Consider the following 22365-nt stretch of genomic DNA (forward strand, 5'->3'; position numbering starts at 1 on the left):
ACTTATTTTCAAGCATGTATTTAAGTTACAGCTGACAGTTAAGGCACTATCAGGCTGAAGAACATTGAAGAGAATGTTTGTGTTCTTAGACTATGAATGAAGGTCTAATATATAAAGAGATGAGCTAGATGAATTATGAGAAAGTAATGGGTTTAAGTTTCATTGATTCAAAGTTATGATTGAGCAGCTCATTTCTCTGATGTAAGGAGAAATGTAATTAGAAAGGAACTGCAATTGCAGTGTTCGTAAAAAAAAAAATATATATATATAGTCTACAAGCTTGTACATCACTCTGAGTCAGTTAAGAACTTACTGAGGTGGGGCGCCTGGGTGGCTCAGTTGGTTGAGCGACTGCCTTCGGCTCAGGTCATGATCCTGGAGTCCCTGGATCGAGTCCCGCATCGGGCTCCCTGCTCGGCAGGGAGCCTGCTTCTCCCTCTGACCCTCCCCCCCCTCATGTGCTCTCTCTCTCTCTCTCTCATTCTCTCTGTCTCAAATAAATAAATAAAATCTTTAAAAAAAAAGAACTTACTGAGGAATGTGATAATTCTATTTTTTACAGGGTTTTTTTTTTTTTTTTTTTGCACCAAATTGCAGTCTCGGGCTGAAATTGAGGAGGAGGGACTAGCAGCATCCATGTGAGCAGCTGAGCTTAACAATACTTGCAGTGATGAGGATTCCAGAAGGTGGGCCTGGCATTCTGGGGAGCTGCTTTTCAGACTTCACTTTGGGTGACAAATACTGATGTGCATGGACGGTTGTCACAGGTCAGCATGTGAGCTAAACAGAAAGCTGTCTGGACTCATGCAAGTGACAGTAACGAGTATCATCAAGCAAACTCAGGGCATAACTCTCCCTTCTTAACAAGGGCTTGTCCAATTTATAGAGAGAGTGTTCTAGTTTATCTACATGTTACCTCTCCTTTTTCTTCTGCGGGGCTGGGGGTGGATGGTAGCATTAAAGGTCTTTTCTATCCCTTTCTTTTTTTTTTTTTTTTTTTAAAGATTTTATTTATTTTATTGAGAGAGAGAGAGCACAAGAGGGGGGAAGCGGGAGAGGGAGAAGCAGACTCCCTGCCGAGCAGGGAGCCCGATGCGGGACTCGATCCCAGGACTCCAGGATCATGACCTGAGCCGAAGGCAGTTGCTTAACCAACTGAGCCACCCAGGCGCCCATTTTCTATCCCTTTCTTTAAAAAATGGTCTATAAACTCAGAAATATTTAATAAGAAAGTAAATTCTACAGAACAACTTAGTTTAATATTCCAAGAAAATAAATTTTATTATAAATGCTTGTGGAAAAGAAGATAAGCATATATGTTTATAAAATGAGCCTGATTCTAGGGGCGCCTGGGTGGCTCAGTTGTTAATTGTCTTCCTTTGGCTCAGGTCATGATCTCAGGGTCCTGCGATAGAGCCCCGCATCAGGTTTCCTGCTCGGCGGGAAAGCCTGCTTCTCCCTCTCCCACTGCCCCTGCTTGTGTTCCCTTTCTCGCTGTCTCTCTGTGTCAAAAAATAAATAGAATCTTAAAAGAAATGAGCCTGATTCTATGGGTCATGTCTCAAAACCAATCTCATTATTGTTATGATGCTCTAAGTGTGGGAGTGCATGTGAGTGTTTCTGAACGGAGAGTGAATACCTATCGGTGAACCTGGGGGGCTCAGTCAGATAAACTGAGATCAAGAGCTGAAGATCAAGATCAACTCTTGATCTCAGTTCAGGTCTCGATTTCATGCTCACATCCCGGACATGCCATGGCTAGCACCTAAACTATATGTTTTGCATTCTTCATCTCTCTCTTCCCAGCAAAAGCCAGCTTATCATTTAATACTTAATAAAGCTCACCTTCTTAACAAAACCCTTCTACTTCTCAGTTGTAAAAAGAGTTCCTTGTCCTTGAACTTGTTTCCTTTATATGTGCTTAATAAGATAGATCACCTGGTACTTTGTGGTAGTCATGTACGTCTGAATATAATATACCTTTTCTTACTAGCATTCAAGGTCCTTAAAGGCAGTGTCTGGGTTTTGAAGGACTTTCATCAAAGAGGTCAAATAAACTGTTCCCAGGGAGACAAAATCAGGCAAGCTCCTGTTTCCCACTGATGGAATGGAACATTAACTCCCCGTCCAACTCAGCCGCATATGCCTGGGTGCTAAGAGCGTTCCAAGGCGTCCCATGCCTCCAGGGTGACACTGAAGCCCCTGAGGTGAGCCTCTGTCAAGCACTGCACCTGGACTGGCTGGAGATGACAGAGATGCTATCCTGTGGCCCACCTGGTCCAGAGGCAGGGGACCCTGAAGGTCCCGAGGCAGCACCTGAGCACTCTCTGGTCTAGTATGTGGACATTATAAAGCTGGAACCACCAGCTAGAACCCATCTTTGACACACTCTCTGTATTACAAGAGTATTTTATACATCACAGTTATTAACATACTCTGAATAAATAACAGAGTTCAGAAAGCAGAATGGAAAGATAAGAGTGAATGTCACATTAGAAGTGAACAATTCCATTAAGAGTACAATAAAGCGCAATGAACACAATAGGTTGATCATTTTGAAATGGTGAAGGCTGGAAAGAGTTTTAGGTTGCTACTGTTGTAAGTATGAAGTCATGTAAATCACCGGTACTCAGCTTTGTTAATGAGTTAAGTAAGTCAGGGCAGCTTTCTAATTCTACTTCTGGTGAAAATAGCTGTGTCATCTCCCTGGGTCTCATTTATGCATTTGCGAAGTGAGAAATGAATTGGATGACATCTAAGCATTTTTCTAAACTTTGAAACTGATGTGCTTAAGATCCTCAATCGATGGCAAAGAAGTAAACATTCACCTAACGGATACTGTCAAGCACAAATCAGGTGCTTAGGCCCCTGTCTTGTTGCTAGCAAGACACAGTAATGAACAAAGCAGGCTTAACGCCCTGCCCTCTTGGAATTTAAATCCTAGTGTGCGGAGTCATAAAGCAAAATACAAGTGTGTGGTCTGTTAGATGATGATCAGTTACAGAGAAACAGAAGGGAAAGTGTATAATGAGCAGGCCAGAGGGTGAATAAGCTGAACACGGTGGCGAGAGCCAGACTGTCTGGAGAGTCCAGTGAGGGGTCCAGGCTTGGGGATAATGCAGGAGGAGCGTCCCTGCCAGAGAGGACAGTGCCAATGTCCTGATTGGGGGCGGTGGGGAGGGCAGGTGCCACCTGCTGGGAACATGATAAAGAACTCTGTGGCTTGAGCCAAGAGAAACAGAGCCCACTGCGGGCACTGTGCCATCAAGTTAAGAGGAGGTTAGGTCATGTAGCATCCTCAGGACATTGAAAGAATTTGGCTTTCACTCAGAATGAGATGGAGAGTCACAGGATTTTGAGCAGAGTGGTTTGGCTTTCAAAGGGTCACTTGGGCTGCTGTGTTAAAATGGATTATAGTGGGGCGAGGAGGTGAACAGAGACATGGGAGTCAACAGTTTCTAGAAGATACTTCTGACAATAATGCTTGCAAAATTAGTAACTTGGCTAAAGTTGCGGTAACGAGTCCACCTCTTTTAATTTAGGTTTTTCCACTGTGGCCATCAGAATGACTAAAAGTTCTACCTTCCTAAAGTATATAAGATATCTGAATCACTTTCTCCAGCAATCCAGAGCTAAAACACCGCTATCGCAGACTGGCTCTACGTAATGTGATAAAAAGAAAGAAAAAAAAAAAAAAAAAGAGAGAGATAAACAGTACTGTATATCTTTAGTATTTGTTGCTAAAAAAAAATGATTCATTGCAAGTATTCTTCACGATGTCATGGGGTCATTAACATCCCCATTAACAGAAGAGGTCACACAGAAAGCGGAAGGGGGGACTTCCAAATTGGAGAAGGTATAATCACTCCTGGCAAAGAAATATGGAAAAAGGTGTATTTGTTCTCTATTGCTGCCATAACAAATTACTACAGAACTGGTGGCGTATCCTTAGTTCTGAAGGTAAGAGATGAACACTATGTCTCACTGGACTAAAATCACAATGCTGGCAGGGCTGTGTTCCTCCTGCAGGCATAAAGACCCGTTCCTTGCTGTTCTACTTTCTACTGGGTGGCCACCTTCCTTGGTGCGTGTTCCCTTTGATCCTGAAAACCAGCAATGGCCAGCTGAGTCTCTTTCAGTGGGGCATGATGCCTTCTGTCTCTCTCTTCCATCTTAAAGGATGTTTATGATCACCCTGGGCCCACCTCGATAATCTGGGATAATCTCCCCATCTCAAGGGCAAGTGATGAGTAACTTTAATTCCCGCTTGCCATATATGGTACATACTCCCAGGTTCTGGGATTAGGACCCTTACATCTTCTGGGGGCTCTTCACTCTGTCTACCACCAATGGCAGGTCAGATAGGTTGGATAGGTTGAAGGGGATGATGCCAGGTGAATCTTTCCCTTGCGTCATAGCTTTCATCAAACTTGATCCAAACATATGTAGTATGATATATGGCACACTTCAAAACTGTCCCATTTCATTATTTTATCTTATGAAGTCAACCTATCTTTATAGACAACAACTGACATGTTATCAGATTACTGCCTTTCTCTGTGTGATCATGAGAGGAGTTGTCTGTGCAGGAGACTTTCCCAAACATGTTTAATCTTGCTTATCTTTGGAGTGCATGTGTGTTATTTTACAGAAGGTGACTAAGGAAATTGTGAGCAGAGAACATAAAGGCAGTTAGGTTGTGTATGCCTACTCATTACCTCTCAGACGGTGAACTGTAAAAGCCCCCACTTAAAAGGATGATGATAATACTCAAGACTGAAGAAGCCACACTTGGAAAAGTGAAGACTCTGCCATGTGGAAGGACATGGAGAAAGATTATCCACCTGTGTTTCTGGAAAGTTGTTTTGGGTTTTTGTTGTTGTTGTTATTGTTTCCTGAAGAGACTGTAGATTTCCACTGCAGATTTCCATATGACGAGTGGCAGACCTTGGGTAGGAATATTAGGTCTGTGGAGGCACGCCTTATTCTGGGGAAAGTCCATACATATTCTTTCCTCAGAGACTTGTATTTAAGGCCTCCTTTCTGGATGGGAGAGAAATTCCCAAGGGCACTACCCTAATGCCTCGGGTGGCAGCCCTGGAAAGTCTACCTCTTCTGCTTTTTTTCAGCCATCACTGCCATCTTCCAGTAATTCATCAAAATAACAAAGGGAAAGAGGAAAGTCATCTGCTACATGTCTAGGCCTCTTAGAAAACGTGGAGTTGTTCCTTTGGCCACACACGCACGATTCTATAAGAACAGTGATACTGTAGCCATCAAGGGAATGGCACTGATCAAAAGGAACGCCCCATCAACATTGGCATGGGAAAGCTGGAGGAGTCCGTGAGGTTACCCAGCATGCTGTTGGCACTGTTGTGAACAATTAAGGGAAGGGCGAGATTCTTGCCAAGAGAATTCATGTATGTATGGAGCACAGTCAGCACTCAAAGAGCCAGGATAGCTTCCTGAAGTGTGTGAAGGAAAATGATCAGAGAAAGAAGGAAGCCAAAGAGAAAGGTACATGAGTTCAAGTGAAGAGCCAGCCTGCTCCACCCAGGGAAGCACACTTTGTGAGAACCAACAGAAAGGAGCCTGAGCTGTGGAACCCATCCCGTATGAATTCATGGCATGATACGTGTAAAAACAGTAAAAGATCTCAGGATTGTAAAAAAAAAAAAAAAAAAAAAAAAAAAAAAAAGTCTACCTCTTGCACAGGTGACATATTACCCAGTAGTGGACATCTCTAGAGATGCAAGGATTTATGACCTTGGAGAATAGCCATATTGCATGCTGAATTTTACATGTCTTTGTGTTGAAATTTTCATCACTCTCTTATAATCTACATACAGCATGATTTTCATTAGAAGTTACAGAGTTGCCTCTATACTCACTGTATTTGCCGAAAGGATGGATAGGTGTCCACCACTCGGATGAAGTGTTTCACAAAAAGCTATGTGGGCAAGAAGGAACCAGAGGGTGTCACCTGCAGGATGAGTGCCCTGCATGAAAGGGCTTAGAGGTTCTGATCTGGGCCCAGATGGAAAATTGTGGTGGCAAGTAATGACCCAGAAAGATTTTGGAGCAGATACATGTCCCTGGAAATCTCTAGATACCTCATAAATGATTGAATTCTTACATATAATCAAGTAAACTTGGGGTCAGGCTTTTTTACTCAGGCATTTAGGGAAAACATGATTTTTAGACTAGTGATATCTAATACATAAGTGCCAGATACAAGAGAAGGTGTAATAAATACTCTAAAGGAACTTAAAAGCTTATTTAGGGTTTGTCTTGCAAGCCAGCCCTTTTCCCTGCATGTTTTTATCAGACTGTTAGTGGCATGCTGCTACCAATGTGTATTTTATCCAAAGTTGCTATTTTGAAAACCACATTTGGTGCATGCCAATAGGAAAAGATGACACGATAAGACAAAAGGGAGTTTGTAGATGATGAAGCAGCACATGGGCCCACTTAGTCACCCTTTAATAAGCATATACTCGTACCCTACAGAACAGTTCTTCATTTGGTTCCAAGTATACTTTAAGTCAATTGTTGTAAATCAGTACCACCTGAGAGAGAAAGGAGTGTGAGAGGTGAACTTATCCTTTTTAACATAATATATGGGCAACAGTAATATCCTTCAGATCACACGTGCTGTGCGGTGCTCCTAAATACTGTAGGTGACATAGGCATGCTGAAATTTCTCTTTGTCCTCAAGTGCGGGGTTCTAAAATATTTGATGTATAAAGAAAATCAAAGAAAGGAAAATCAAATTGCTTTAAAAGAAGGAATTTTGTTTTCGTGAAACTACACACACACACACACACACACACACACACACACACACACTGTGGCAGGCAGTTCCTGAATGGGCTCTCAGTGATGCCTTCCCCCTGATATTCATAGTCTCTCCACTCCCCATGATAGTGGGCTTGAGATTAATCATGCTTGAGATTAATGACTTCTAAGATGAGATAACAGGAGACTGTGACTTTTTTCTTGCTCACTGGGTCTTGCCCTCTTACCCTCTCTGTTGTGAGCTGCTTTACGGAGAAGATCCATGTCACAGACCGTGAGGCAAGCCCCTGACCAATAGTTATTAAGGAAGGGACTGAGACCCTCCATCAAGGAGGCCCAGGAAAAACAGTCCTGCCAGTGATCTCTACATTCACTCACTCCCTGAGTGAACCTCAGGGCGATGGGAGCCCCACTGAGACCTTGCCTGAGCTTTGTGAACTATTCACTCCCACACAGCCCAGCTAAGCCCTGCCTGGACTTCTGACCTATAGAGACTATGAGACAATAAATGGTTGTTGCTTTAGTTACTAAGATTTGGAATCAGTGATTAAACAGAAATGCACAACTAATGCACAAAAATACCCAAACACACAAGAGAAAATACATTTTTTTTGGAGGGAACCCTAGATGTTGGAACTAGAGCTGGCTACCATGATTTATCAAAGCTCAACATATTATTTGACTGCAGTGTGTGAATATTATAAAGTGTCTTTTCCTTAGAATTTGTTAAACATGCAAATAGAAAACTAGAATACTGCAGAAATGTATACTGTGAATTTAAGAAAGACATAGAAAACAGAGAGGTATGGGAGGTAGTTATAAAAAAGTATTAAAAGATTCAAAGTCAGAATTTATATTTTAAAGAAAATGTCAAGGATTCCAAACACACATATACCTTCTTCTCTGGGAGTTATTATTACTCTAATACTATATTACAATAAATAAATTTCCGAGTAACAAATTTGTGGCAGGTCTACAGCCCATACACTGCAGGAGAAACATTTTGGCTTTGCTTACAAACGTCTCCTCTGTAACGTTGCCAACAAATTGCAAAGGCCCCGCTTCTTAAAAAAATAATAATTCCACCACTAACTGAATTTTATAAGGAAGGAAGGAAGGAAAAAATTCCTTCATGACATGAAATTATGTTAATTTTTGAATACAGACTTTTTGCCCTATTTTGTTAATCAGTCCTTCAGGAGAAGGGGAAAAATCAAGTTTCAAAAGCAACCGTACCTCAATGATTCAAATCAACTCACCAGGCTGATGACGGGCAGACAATAAAAAAATAAATTGCCCTATCAAAGTTAAGTTGATTACTACTTAGTACCTACCTGTGTTCTTCTAAGATTTTATAAATTGCTTGTGATTGGAGCTCGGATGAGATTAGCTTGCTGATTGCCCCTAACCATAGGAAACACTATTCAAAGAAAGATGAACCGGAAACCAGTCCTTTATATGCACAGTGAAAGAAATGTAAAAAGGGAAGAAAGTGATCTAATCAGAAGTGTTGCATAAAACAGACAAAAAAGAATCAACTAGGGGATAATGTCTCTCCTAAGGGCAAAGGAGCTGTCTGTTTAAGTAGGCATGTGTCTATTGACGAATGATAGATGGATGCGTTACTTTCACAACATACCAAATCTGGCACTGAACTCAAAATCAGACTGGGGGGGGGGGGGGTTCTGGCTGGATTCCATACCGGGCTATTCCTTTGTGGGATCTTCGCGCTCTAGGCAGGTTGAGAAACCTGTTTCTTTATCTTCTGTAAGACAGATTATGTTTAGAAAAGTATGGAGGGGACATGAGCAGAACTCACTGATTTAGAAAGTGGTTAATATACACGAGCAAAATGTAAAATCAACCTGCAGTGAAGGCCCCAATATCGGCCAGCACGTTTCTGTAGTAGCTTCTAAATGTCTAGGAAGTTTAATCACTAGTTAGAAGATTGTCGAGTGAGCCAGAAATTACAGAAAGGATGATATTTTCATGGGATATCTTCTTGGAGTGGTAATAGTGGAGCAGGAATTTTAGGTAATAGCAATATCAGTGAATGGAAGAGTAGTCAGAACTTCCTCTCCTCTGAACAGTGGCATAAATACCTCCAAATTCACTAAATCCTCCCTTTCCACCTTTTCACTACCATGTCGCTGTTACTTTTTCACATTTCAAACATGCCCCAGCTGCCAAGTTTTCAATTCTCTCACATTTTTGGCTTTAAAGTGGCCTTTCAGCACTTTGACCTCAAACCACAAACCAGTAAACCCTATACCATATGAAAAGATACTCAATTCTGGGAATATTTCCCGGCGCCCTTAATTTCCAGCCACCGAGAGGACTGTGCTGCTTACCCACTGGGGAAAGCATCCTACTTTTGACAGTTTCAAGGCACACTTATTCCAGGGAAAGAGCCTCCCTCCTAGAGTGATGGGGGTGGCCACACCTCTCTTTCTGCTTTGTCAGCTTCTGTTGACCCTATGTCACTCCAAATGTGCCCACCCTCCCATGTGTCCACGAACGTAAATGATCGCAGCCTGCCCGGAAGTGGAGAGTATATTCCATACCTCCCCTCATTCTGGTGCATCATTTGGGAGGAATAAGTCACGACAAGAACGGCAATAGCCAAATATGAAATTAAGCACTTAACTTTGAGCTACACATCAAGCTTGCGTGCCTGGCCCTCATAATCACACCACAAATTTACATGAAGACTGAATTAACTATGAAGATTCAATAAAGCTAAATAACCTCCCTAAAGTCATACAATCACAAAGTAGGATCACTGTAATTTCACTCCACATCTTTCTGACTCCAAAATGTTTAATTCACCCTGAACTATCACCAAAATCCCACCTTTACATAACATTGATGGATCCCAAGGTTAATTTGGTACAATTCCATTGCCCAGATGGTCTCTGATTTACTCTCTTCCAAAATGTCCATACATACCATATATTAGCTGTTATTTGGGAATAACCATGGCTGGCCCAACACATTCCTATTGCCTCCTATTAAGATTTTCCTGTCATCCACCTGTCCAGCTTAACAAGGAAGACCAAGTTCTTATTGAACAGGAAGTCCCTGAAGCCTTATCTCATTTCTTATGCCCCTAAACTCACCATACCAATATACTGAGAATAGCCCCAGTTTCTGGGTACAGTTGAAGTTTAAATGACTCTCCTTTATTTCTTTATTGAACCCAAAGCCCTGCTATGATCATTTACATTATTATTTCTATAGAATGTAAGAATTCATTTAAAGAAGGAACAATGTAATCTTTTTATTGTCCATTTATTGTTAATATTAGGAATATAATTTGCAGAACGGTTGCCAGAATTACAGCACATATAATAGGTACCTGAAATTCTGTGTTCCAAATGCATTTCCTAGTAGCAATAGGATGTATGTGCAGTATTTGTGGACTAGGCCTTTAAAGTATGTAAGGGGAGTTGTGCATATCTTGCAAGAGAGGAATTCTAGTGGTGTTCCTATTGAAAAGAATATTCTGTATTTCAAACAATCTATTCATTAAACACTGGGGACCATGGAAGCATACAAGCTACTTGAGAGGGACACAGATACTTCAACACCCAGGAGTCTCACACATATTCTAAGGAGTTACAGGCATGGGGGCAACTTCAGTTCAGATGATATTATTTTTCCTTTGTGCATTCTGCCTTAGTACTTACGTTCAACATTCTTTGTTTTGATATTAGGTTGAATATTACCATGAACTCTTATGTGGCATTCCTTAGGCACAAAACTATTGACCTTTTGTGACAGATAAATCTTTGTAGTGGGGGAAGTCCTAGGCATTGTAGAAAGTTCAACAGCATCCCTACCCTACCCTTTCTTTACCCACAGGATGACTCCCCCTCTCCCAGCTCTGACACCTGAACATGTCTCCAGACATTGCCAAATGTCCCCTTTCAGGCAAAAATCATTGCTGGTTAAGAAGCACTAATCTAAAAAGTTTTGCTTCTAAGTCTATGTACAAATAAAGTTATAATCCTAGAGATCAAAATGTGTGTGTGTGTGTGTGTGTACTTCCTGTATCATGGGTCCCAAGATCACACTCTGGTTTGATGATTCACTAGGAGAACTCACAGAATTCAGGATATAGGCATATATCACAGCTATGATTTCCTCAAGTGAAAGGATACAAAGCAAAATCAGCAAAGGGAAAATAAAGTTCAGAGAGGAAACGAGGTACAAGCTTCCAAGAGTCCTTTCCCTTTGGGGTCACACTGATGCAGGTAATTCCTCCACCAATGAGTTGTAACAGCATGTGGGAAGTTCTGTCCATCAAAGAAGCTCATTAGGCACTTAATGTTCACTACCTAGCATGTCTGAAAATTCCAGACTCGGAGAAAGGAAGCAAGTGTTTAGCCAAAACCACATTTTTTTGTACAAACCGTTTATGTACCGTGAGCCATGTTTATCAGTTAGTAATGATGGGAATTTTCAAGAAATGCTAGTTCCCAAATGCTGGCCAGGGTTCAACCTTGAATGCAGGTCTTCCTAAGGGCAGTGGTTTCAAGCCTGCTCTGCTAACTTTTTCTGTATACTTCGCTACACAAAGTTCTGGGAAGTGTCAGCGACATTTTAGGCACCCCAAGACTTACAGAATGAGTCAGTTAACTAAGTAATCAGTCTATACTGTTTTCCGTAAGAATTCATTAAACTTCTTTATTTAAACTTTTGTTCCTAGGGACTCTTAGCCTTAAATCAAGGGAAATGTTCCAGGCAATGAAATATAATCACAGATTTTAGAATTAAATAAGATTTTAGTTAATTTAATTGTGCCACCCTTGACATGCATTTCCAGAAATCTCCAAATCATTCAAAATGCCACAGAGGATTCCATTTTCAGTGAAAAGAACATGGTGAATGGTAATGTTCTGATCACATACTTTCCAAACACAACCACTCAGAGAATAAGGAGTTTACTTTAAATCTAGACTATATGAACAACCCTTTTCTGTCAAGAAGACTATAACATTTTTAAAGATAAAATCACTCAGTGCTTACTTTTTTTTTTTTTTTTAATAGTTGAGCTGTCTACTGTCCTTCAGTCCAGACAAATTGCTCTGGGTTAATTGGATGGTTTGCAAAAAGTAGCTTCACAGAAGAGCTGCTCTTTCTATGGTAATGAATGTCAAAACCCCTTCAACCACCTCAGGGCCCTCTTTGTAACAGGTGCCCTGAGGGTTAGTTTAGGTTTTATTTTTGCAATATTATTGGCCACCAACCCTCCCCCACTCTGAGTAGAGTCTTTAGGAAGAGCAGTGTCTTTGCTCTTTCCTCTCACCTTGGTCTCCCCAGAATCTTGCACAGTCTGTGCCAAATAGTATTTAACAAGTTGGGTTTTTTTAAATTTTTTTAATAAAGCTTAGAGGGATCACAGTCAAGAGTCCATGTATTTCCAGGGTATTTTACGTCCTTAGTTTGAAGGCAAATATAATTTTTTAAAAATGTAATAAAGACAAAACAGAATGCCTGACAGGATTTGTTTCTTTGATTCTAGGGTGTGTTAAGAATGAGTTCGAGATGGACCCTGATCCCATTCCAAAGATTCCAAACAGGGCTTGGGAAGGCCTTAGGTTGTACCCGACACCTCCGACATACACAGGCACAAGCATCCTGCAGAGTGTGCCCTAAAAACCTTATCTTCTGTGTTTGCAAGTTTTGAGAACAGGACTGGAAAGCATTCATTAGATGGAGCACTTTGCTCTGCAGTGGTGTCCTCAGTCCTTTTAATGTACCTATTTCTGGTTAGACGGATAAGATGCGTTGGGCCACCAGTTTGTTTGTGTATTATTCCTTCTAACTCTCTCCCCCTGTGTCGTGATGCTTCTTTTGTTTCTTCGTGAACAACTGTAGCTTAAGAGAACTATTCTGTACCCATTATTTCCCAAAAGGTGAAAAGGGCTCGGCAAATGCTGCTGCCGGGAAGCATACCTGGGCTGAGATCACCAAGTGCACATAATATGCCTGAGAGCACTCCTGGAAGTAAGGACCAGTTAGATGTGCCAGTAAGAGCCACCTTCTAATTCCAGGCCAGACTCCTTCTGCCATATGCAAAGCTGCTTCAGGACCGACTCCAATAGCTGTTTATTTAAGACATTTGAAGTAGATGTAATATTTTTGTGACGATATAAACACATAGTTCATAATGATAAGTTATAGAAACTGCTACTGTCAGCGCTAAGAAGAAATACATTATAAAGCAGTTGTTTTTAAATCAACTGTTTCCTGGATCCTAAATGATGATAAAAGTTCACCCTAAGGAATGTATTAGAAGAATCCAAAACTCTATTCTTTGGCCTGATTACAGGAAGATAATTTATACTTGAAATATTGTATTAGCATTTCCAGGTCCTTTGTAAAATCCAGAACTCCACTTAACTCATTTTAATGGTTATACTTTTTTGGAAGTCCTTCAAATTGGCTCCATACAGTCTTCTTAGATAGAAACAGAAATCAGCTAGTTGCTTCTCTCCAAGTGCTTTTGCTTAGCATTCAGTTTTATTGTATTTTAAGCAGATATCACAGAGGTCAATGCAATTGACAAAATTAAATGTGTGGTAGCAAGAGTTGGAAATTTAAAAACCTAGGTGTTTGTCTGGCCTTTGTTTTTCTTGAGTAAATGAGTTAAGAGTATGGGCTCTGGAGTAACACAGACCTGGGTTTGAATCCTGATTTGCCACTACCTAGATTAGTTACTTTGAGCATCTTTTTTTTTTTTTTTTTTCCCCCTAACTTCTCAGTTTCCTCACACATTAAAGGGAGCTGTGTGCATGTGTTTGTGTATGTATGTGTTTGGAGTGCAAGATGTTAGTGCTCTCATCAGAAAGAGATATTATTACCTCATTATCAAGGCTCCTACTCCCCAGACAGATGCGATGTCCCTTCCTCTTTTCTGGTCTTCCTTTATTTGAGGGTAATTTAAAATACAGTTGGAGACATTAATCAGGATCAAAAAAAAGGTAAACTTAGGGTAAATAACTAAACACTATAGCTATTGCTTTTTCTCTTTAAACACTCTAGTCAACCAACAATAGGAAACATTCTCCTCAATGAAAAGGGGTCACTTAGGGCAAAGACTTGGTAATGAGAGTATAAAGAAATAATTTCCACTGTGACAGATCAAATCATAAAAAATTTACTTCACTGTGTTATACAATCCATCTTCAAGTTTTTTGTTTGTTTTTATTTTTTTAAAGATATTATTTTTTTAAGTAATCTCTATACCATACATAGGGCTTGAACTTATAACCCCGAGATCAAGAGTCACATGCTCTACCAACTGAGCCAGGCAGGAGACCCCACCCACTATTTTTAAAAAATTTTTTAAATTATTTTTTAAATTTTAAATTTAATTTATTTGAAAATATTTTTGGAGACAACTCAAACATTCTTTGTTATGAACTACTATCTTTCTAATGTTATTTTAAATCAGTAATAAAATTATTTTTTCTGTACTTAAGGCAAATTGCATACAATTGTATTCAGAATAAAGTACAAATACATAAGGAAAATTTTTAGTAAAAATAATATTACAGGTGGGGGCGCCTGGGTGGCTCAGTCGTTAAGCGTCTGCCTTCGGCTCAGGTCATGATCCCAGGGTCCTGGGATCGAGCCCCGCATCGGGCTCCCTGCTCAGCCAGGAGCCTGCTTCTCCCTCTTCCACTCCCCCTGCTTGTGTTTCCTCTCTAGCTGTCTCTCTCTCTGTGTCAAATAAATAAATCTTTAAAAAAAAATAAAATTAAAAAAAAAATATTACAGGCCCATTTTTATTTCATAGTCAATAATATTAATTATTGTCAGTTGACCTAAGAAAATATATTTGAGAATTGCCAGCAGCAAACTCAATGATACCTAAAATTCAAAATTCCCAACTCAGAAATCATCACCAACAACAAAAGTGTAGTAATTTCTCAATTTTACTAATGGTGGAAATATCTAGTGTATATTTGCCTAGAAATACCATCCCTGCATCCAATACCAACAGCGGTTAAGAAAATGTATATCTTTATAATAAACAAACAGGAGTTCAAAGTACCCTAAGACAATAACAAGAGAGTTAATAACATTTAGTGGACATACAGTCTCTATTAAATACTATACTAAGTACTTTTGAAAACTATATAAAGATTACAATATATCTGCATTAGATAGAATAATGTATCTAAATATAATGTATCAATCATAATTAGTAGGAAGTATTCCACAGATAAGCACTTTACAGAGTAGTTCACTTATTCTTTACAACCTTGACAGATAAGAATTATCCCTACTATGCTAAAGAATTAAAACTTGGGGCTATAATTGGTTAAAATTTTGCCCGCTTGGTGAGAGGGCCAGAATCCATAATGAGCTTCGTGTAATTCTAAGTCCGTGATTGTTCTGGTATATCTTACTGCTATTCCAACAGGTGGGCTTTTACATATTTTTTTCTATCATTTCATATTTTTTTGAAGATTTTTTATTGTTATGTGAATCCCCATACATTACATCATTAGTTTTTGATGTAGTGTTCCATGATTCATTGTTTGTGCATAACACCCAGTGCTCCATGCAGAACGTGCCCTCCTCAATACCCATCACCAGGCTAACCCATCCTCCCACCCTCCTCCCCTCTAGAACCCTCAGTTTGTTTCTCAGAGTCCATCATCTCTCATAGTTCGTCTCCCCCTCCGATTTCCCCCCCTTCATTCTTCCCCTCCTGTTATCTTCTTCTTTTTTTTTTCCTTAACATATATTGCATTATTTGTTTCAGAGGTACAGATCTGAGATTCAACAGTCTTGCACAATTCACAGCGCTTACTAGAACACATACCCTCCCCAGTGTCTATCACCCAGTCACCCCATCCCTCCCGCCCCACCCCCCACTCCAGCAACCCTCAGTTTGTTTCCTGAGATTAAGAATTCCTCATATCAGTGAGGTCATATGATACGTGTCTTTCTCTGTTTGACTTATTTCGCTCAGCATAATACCCTCCAGTTCTATCCACGTCATTGCAAATGGCAAGATCTCATTCCTTTTGATGGCTGCATAATATTCCAGTGTGTGTGTGTGAGTGTGTGTGTGTGTGTGTGTATGTGTATGTATATATATATATATATATATATATATATATATATATATCTTCACATCTTCTTTATCCATTCATCTGTGTGTGTGTGTATATATATATATATATATATATATATATATATATATATATATATCTTCACATCTTCTTTATCCATTCATCTGTCGATGGACATCTTGGCTCTTTCCACAGTTTGGCTATTGTGGACATTGCTGTGCTATAAACATCAGGGTGCACGTACCCTTTCGGATCCCTACTTTTGTATCTTTGGGGTAAATACCCAGGAGTGCAATTGCTGGATCATATGGTAGCTCTATTTTCAACTTTTTGAGGAACCTCCATACTGTTTTCCAGAGGGGCTGCACCAGCTTGCATTCCCACCAACAGTGTAGGAGGGTTCCCCTTTCCCTGCATCCCTGCCAACATCTGTCATTTCCTGACTTGTTAATTTTAGCCATTCTGACTGGTGTGAGGTGGTATCTCACTGAGGTTTTGATTTGGATTTCCCTGATGCCAAGCGATATTGAGCTCTTTTTCATGTGTCTGTTGGCCATTTGGATGTCTTCTTTGGAAAAATGTCTGTTCATGTCTTCTGCCCATTTCTTGATTGGATCATTTGTTCTTTGGGTGTTGAGTTTGATGAGTTCTTTATAGATTTTGGATACTAGTCCTTTATCTGATATGTCATTTGCAAATATCTTCTCCCATTCTGTCAGTTGTCTTTTGGTTTTGTTGACTGTTTCCTTTGCTTTGCAAAAGCTTTTTATCTTGATGAAGTCCCAATAGTTCATTTTTGCCCTTGCTTCCCTTGCCTTTGGCAATGTTTGTAGGAAGAAGTTGCTGCGGCTGAGGTCGGAGAGGTTGCTGCCTGTGTTCTCCTTTAGGATGATGATGGACTCCTGTCTCACATTGAGGTCTTTCAACCATTTGGAGTCTATTTTTGTGTGTGGTGTAAGGAAATGGTCCAGTTTCATTCTTTGCATGTGGCTGTCCAATTTTCCCAACACCATTTGTTGAAGAGACTGTCTGTTTTCCATTGGACATTCTTTCCTGCTTTGTCAAAGATTAGTTGACCATAGAGTTGAGGGTCCATTTCTGGGCTCTCTCTTCTGTTCCATTGATCTATGTGCCTGTTTTTGTGCCAGTACCATACTGTCTTGATGATGACAGCTTTGTAGTAGAGCTGGAAGTCCGGAATTGTGATGCCGCCAGCTTTGCTTTTCTTTTTCAACATTCCTCTGGCTATTTGGGGTCTTTTCTGGTTCCATACAAATTTGAGGATTATTTGTTCCATTTCTTTGAAAAAGGTGGATGGTATTTTGATGGGGATTGCATTGAATGTGTAGATTGCTCTAGGTAGCATTGACATCTTCACAATATTTGTTCTTCCAATCCATGAGCATGAAACATTTTTCCATTTCTTTGTGTCTTCCTCTATTTCTTTCATGAGTATTTTATAGTTTCCTGAGTACAGATCCTTTGCCTCTTTGGTTAGATTTATGCCTAGGTATCTTATGGTTTTGGGTGCAATTGTAAATGGGATCGACTTCTTAATTTCTCTTTCTTCTGTCTTGTTGTTGGTGTATAGGAATGCCACTGACTTCTGTACATTGATTTTATATCCTGCCACTTTACTGAATTCCTATATGAGTTCTAGCAGTTTTGGGGTGGAGTCTTTTGGGTTTTCCACATAAAGTATCACATCATCTGCAAAGAGTGAGAGTTTGACTTCTTCTTTGCCAATTTGGATGCCTTTTATTTCTTTTTGTTGTCTGATTGCTGTGGCTAGCACTTCTAATACTATCCAACAGTTGGGCTTTTAAAATTGCTTATAAAATATGCACAAACAGATGGCACCCATTAAACATATAATGGACAATAATACCCTGATACTTTCAAATATTTAAGGATATCCAGCACAAAGAGAGAGCTGGGGAAATTGCAATGTAACATACTGCACCTAGTTAGAACCTCAAAAACCGGTCTAGTCCACACTAGGTTAGAGAAAACTTGGACAAAGGGAGTGAAATGGTTTAGCCAATCTGCTACTTAGAAAATTTCAAAGTCCAGACTTGATGCCAGTCTCTTCAATCCCTTTCTAGAGCTTTCTGTATTCTATCAAGAAAGCAGATTTATGTTCAATATTTATGGTGCTTCTTTTCACAATCTAAAAGGTGAACGATACTAATTCTTAATAATGAAGAAGAAAAATATTCAGAACTATTCAGTAACTTTATCATCCTCATAGTATTAGCAAATGCTTTTCAAACATGATAACTATAGTTAGTAATAATTTAGTTGTAAAACATTTTGTTTGGAAGTCTTTCCCAATATGTCAGGAAAGATAGGAGAGTATGTTTCTAGTTAGTAGTATAAATATGACAATATCTTGTACCAATCAGTCTCATGGTCCTGTTTCAAAATCTATAAGTAATAAAATATCTAGAAAAAGCTTGTTTTGTTCTGAAACTATTATGCAAAATAATTTATCCAGATAAATAAAAATAATTTATCCAGATAAAAAAAAAAAAAAGAAAAAAAGGACATCTCTAGTGCTTTTAATTTGCTTCACCAACTACATCTGTATTGCCAGGAATACGTACAAGCACTAACAGTTGTTGCAGAAGTTGTGGAAGGCTAAGACCATTTTAAGCATCTTGAAGAATGGAGCAATATTTCCTATGTGTCATGGAAATCCTTTTTGCTTTATTATCTTTATGGGATGTATAAATCCCTTAACAAATACACTGAACTGGCTAATTCTACTACATTCTTTGATGTCTTCTATGCTCCTAAAAATATAATGTCAATATATCTTTAGGATTTGTAAGCAATGGAAATGTCATATAGCCAACTGACAGGAAAGCGTTGGTGTCCTGCTGTTTATCAGCATCATGAGGGATTTGCACTCATTCAAACTCTCCCACCTATCATCTCTTGCAATCAACGGCATACAAAGAAGAAATCATGAAGGACGGTTCATGGTCTGAACATGTAAAACAAGTTGAAAGTCGGTGATCTGCACAGAAATAAGCCCACCACTGAGTTCATATAAGTTAGTAAAAGAGACACATGAATAGAGAAAGAGAAGGAAGAATCTTTAGAAATGCATCACATAAACATACTCACAGTGCAATTCTCTGACAAAGATTAGTTTTTCACTCAGCACCATATACTGACTGCCTAATATGTATCACCTGGCAGAGATACAGATAAGGAAGGAGTTACCCACATATAAATCCCCCATCTATGTCAAATAAATAGAGTGCATGTTATACAGATCTATCTAGCACCAGAGGATGTTGGTTAGTATGGATTAATAAAAAGGTGTGGATTTAAAAAAATTACTTGAATTACATTCTCATGCCAACTACTTATTTGATCTTACCGTCACTTAATCTCTGTCTTCAATTTCTTTTCAACCACAATTTAAGAAGATGTGTCTTTCCTTCCTACTGTGCTTTGTTAAGGATGGAACATCATACTATATGTAAAAGTTCTCTGAAAAGCATGAAGCAATAAATGAAAACACTTCAGACTAAGAGGCTGAAGTGGTCTCACCTGGTAGCATGTCCCTGAGCAGAGAAATGTGACCTTGGCACCACAGCATCCTGGCTTTCTGCCCCCAATCTGGTTGTACTTGAAGTTTACTAACCAGATCTTTGCTGCTAAGCAGAGTGGCAGACCAAGTGATTTACTGGTATGCAAACTTCTTTAAAATAAATTCTTCATATTCTTTAGGTTAAAAGCACCAGAAAATTGCCAACTCTTTATAAAACTCTAGCTTAAGAGTGATAATCTAATGGCCTGAGATGGTGCAATCAACAAACACTGAACCAAGGATGCATTACTGCTATTCTTGATAAGTACTGTTTGGCAAAGAACGGATGTACTCTTTCTTTCCACAGCTTGCAAAAGTGGTGGGGGTGGGAGGGATGGGGTGGCTGGGTGATAGACATTGGGGAGGGTATGTGCTATGGTGAGCACTGTGAATTATGTAAGACTGTTGAATCACAGACCTATACCTCTGAAACAAATATACATTATATGTTTAAAAAAAAAAAAAAGATAGTAGGAAGGGAAAAATGAAGCAGGGTAAATCGGAGGGGGAGACGAACCATGAGAGACTATGGACTCTGAGAAACAAACTGAGGGTTCTAGAGGGGAGGGGGGTGGGGGGATGGGTTAGCCTGGTGATGGGTATTAAGGAGGGCACGTACTGCATGGAGCACTGGGTGTTATACGCAAACAATGAATCATGGAACACTACATCAAAAACTAATGATGTAATGTATAGTGATTAACATAATAAAATTTAAAAAATAAAATAAAATACATACTACCACTATTCCTGAAAAAATACTAAAAGTAATCATATAAATTCTAACTCTTTCTACTCAAAAAAAAAAAAAATATATATATATATATATACACTAAAAATATGCAATATCTCATCAAACTAAATAGAATTTGAGTCATGGATGCTCAAATTTAATCAAAATTAAATCCTTATTAAGTCTTGGTAGACAAAAACAATATACCCCATTAATATGATACACATCAAATAATTTCAATTAAGGATGATTTTATGTTAGTTTTTTCATGGTAATCAGAAATAGATTTTCACTAGAGAGAAATTCTAAGAAATGTTGACACTGATATATAGCATATCATTTAATTATTATCAATTTATCAAATTTTAAGAGGTTATATTTGGCAGATTTGATTTTGATTCCAATTCAAAGATGAATCCCAATTCATATTCCATATGGATATTCAGTTATTTTCAAAGTGTTTTACTTCAAATAAATAAACAAAAACATTGATGGAAATAACAATTAGTGTGTTGCTGTTCACACAATAATTGGATTATCATTAATATGCCAGGAAAAAATTACAAAGCCAATTCAAATATGTATGTTCTTCTCAGATTCAAGCTACAGCCTTCTAAATACTTTAAGTATATTAAGGGAAAATGATGTGTCTTGTTTGTTCATACTTACAGTTTTTCTTTACTTAGAAAGTGATGTCAAAAAATAAAAACACAAAAAATAAAAACAAAATAAAAATAAAGTTTTTAAAAATTAAAAAAATAAAAATTAAGCAATGTCAATGCTGGTTTAATTCTCTCACATGGTACCAAGTATACAGGAAATGATTACTATAATTCTTTTCTTGAAAACACATCCTAATATTATATGGGTTTGTCTAGAGTGTGAAATAAAGTTTATTCAAACTAAAGTACTAGTCGGCCACACCTTAGTGCCAAGTCTGATTCTCACTGGAGAATAAAATTACTTATAATCCTAGACATGTTTTAGAAAAAGAAATATGAATGGAAAAACCAGGGAAGACAAAGATATATGATCTTAGGACATAAGTAAGGTAAGATACTATGGTCTTATTGACACCATATTAAACATGTGCATGGATTATGAATCCATATAAACACAGCCCCATACATAAAGATCCAGCTGTATATTTTTCATTGTAAGTCAGTAAAGTTAGATAACCTATTGCATAAAATTAATGGTAAGAATGAACTGAAGATACCTGTTGGCTCATAAGGAAAATGCAGTGCTTTCCTCATTGGGTCATCATGGCTAATATTCATAACCACAAATGCATGGGAGCGTTTATTTATTACAGTACAGAGAACATAGGATGCTAAATCAATGTTGCTTGCTCTCCTCCTGTTACGTAAAGTCCATGAAGCCTGGCAGAAAAGCTGCCTTATAACTTACTGGCACCCATCCTTACAGAGTGTTGTGTATATAATAGGAGATGTGCAACAGTCATTTCTTGAAAAGGTTAATACAGAGAAGGGCCTGATTGCAGGGCTGGACTCTGCATTTGTGTGGCTTTCTGTTCCTATTCCACTAATTGCTTCTGAGCTATTCTTTCATACTTGCATTGTGAAATTTATGTTAATAAAAAATAAAATTCACAAATAGGAGAGAGGGACATTTTATTTTACTTTTTTACTTACTTATTTCAGAGAGAGAGAGAGAGAGCAAGAGAGCGAGCGAGCACGGGGGGGGGGGGATAGAGGGAGAGAGAGAAGCAGACTCCTCATTGATCAGGGAGTTCGACGTGGGGCTCAATCCCAGGACCCTGGGATCATGACCTGAGCTGAAGGCAGACGCTTAACCAACTGAGCCACCCAGGTGCCCTGAGGGAAGAACATTCTAATGTGTTTAGTATTTGGACTTTTTCTTTTGTTTGAAGACAAAGCATGCTTTGGTAAGTACTGGCTTTAATAAGCAACTCATATTCAATAGAATTACCCTGAGTCTCAATAAACATGAGGGCAATGTCCTTTAGATAATACGATGGATACAAGAGAAATATAACGCACCACTCTGAATGGTCTTCTTCTGGACAGGGTGATTTCAGTTGCAGTGGGATAGTTGTATTATATTATGTGGGGGCAATCTGAAATTCTTTCTACTACAGATTTATGTGTATG

General features: G+C 38.9%; 1 protein-coding gene across 5 annotated transcripts in view; it reads right to left on the minus strand.

The window, feature by feature from the left end:
• The window catches only part of PCDH15 (protocadherin related 15), a 1707782-nt gene that overhangs the window by 873119 nt on the left and 812298 nt on the right, over positions 1 to 22365 (minus strand). The gene's annotated exons all lie outside the window — the stretch shown is intronic.

This window comes from Halichoerus grypus, chromosome 7 (genome assembly GCF_964656455.1).
Source record: "Halichoerus grypus chromosome 7, mHalGry1.hap1.1, whole genome shotgun sequence".
Classification (NCBI taxonomy): domain Eukaryota; kingdom Metazoa; phylum Chordata; class Mammalia; order Carnivora; family Phocidae; genus Halichoerus; species Halichoerus grypus.